We start from the raw sequence: 1,356 nt of genomic DNA on the forward strand, positions 1-1,356 counted from the left end.
AAAAACAATCTTGCAACATTTGATATCCAAATTACAAAAGCTCATAAGGAGAACATCATTGTAATTAACCAATAATCCAATATCGATGGTACTAAACTTACAACAACCTCTCCCTATAGGCAGCAAATCCTATCAGATAAATCGCCGGACTACGTAATCGACAACGATTGCAATACTACACATAAAGCTACGCCGACGAACCTCCATAAAGTCCTAGTGTCCATGTTCTAAGCTTCTAGCCTATAGAATTCCAAGCCTCTAAAAGTTCACCAATATACTTCACATCACAATCTTCACAAATTCAAGAACCAGCACAACTAGATTCGGTAAAACTGAGAAAACCTCGATTAGCATCTCCGCCGTGACAGCACAATCTCCAGCTTCTTCACTCGTTTTCTTCTTCAACAATGTTGACATTCTCACATCCACTCATCTCTAACCATCAAGGTTAGATCTCTCCCTTTTCTCTCTTTATATTTCTTGTTCTTGTTTTGTTTCTCTTCACATACATAAACGATTTGATCTTTAAGAAAAAAGAGAGATTTTCTTTAATGGTCTACATTTTACTAAACTTGGATACTCTTCTTACAAAACACACACACATACATATAGTGGAGTGGTTTTTCTCCACTAGACCATACTTTAAGACTTATGACAACCACTCTATTATGTTGGAATTCCAACTCCTTAATTCACTCTTACACGACACCTTAGACTAATACAACATAACACTTTCCTTTGTTGACTTTACTTTTTCCATTTTGTTGTTTTGTTTAACAACTTCTTCTTCTTCCTTCGATGCTTCTTCCTCTGTTCTTCATCTTCTTTTTCTCATGGATTCTTCTTTTCTCTTTTGTAGGTTCAATCAAGGATACAATTCCAACAAACAACCTCCGGATCTCCGACGGCGTCTTCTTCCCACACAAACGACGGCGGTCTCAACAAACGTAAGATTATCTCAAACAAGATCAGATCGTTGGAGAAACTTATGCCATGGGAAAGAAAAATGAGTTTAGCAATGATTCTAAAAGAATCGAATTTGATTACAGGTCGAGATGGTGTTGATGGGATATGCTCTCATTTTTTTAATTTGATTGAATGTGGTCTTGATTGTTTTAAAAAGTAGTGAATTTGCTTTACATTTTGATTTGAATCATCAAGATCCACCTTTGTGTTGATTTGATTTGTTAATTACGGACAAATTTGTGTCTATGATGTGGCTCTGTTTGTGGTTTACCATTGGGGTTTCGGCACTATGAAGCTAAATTTTTTTTTTTACCAGCTCTATGAACCGAAGCGGGTAAAATCGGGTTTATTCCGGTTATAATTAGGTTTACTTGGTTTGTTTATCAGTTT

At 36.0% G+C, this 1,356-nt stretch overlaps 1 long non-coding RNA gene across 1 annotated transcript; it reads left to right on the forward strand.

The window, feature by feature from the left end:
* Window positions 1-345: 345 nt before the first annotated feature.
* LOC110229386 lies at window positions 346-1,278 on the forward strand. The gene is made up of 2 exons (XR_002332804.1): window positions 346-447; window positions 860-1,278. It is a non-coding gene; the product is annotated as an uncharacterized LOC110229386 (long non-coding RNA).
* Window positions 1,279-1,356: the final 78 nt, after the last annotated feature.

The sequence above is a fragment of the Arabidopsis lyrata genome (assembly GCF_000004255.2).
Source record: "Arabidopsis lyrata subsp. lyrata unplaced genomic scaffold ARALYscaffold_4, whole genome shotgun sequence".
Classification (NCBI taxonomy): Eukaryota; Viridiplantae; Streptophyta; class Magnoliopsida; order Brassicales; family Brassicaceae; genus Arabidopsis; species Arabidopsis lyrata.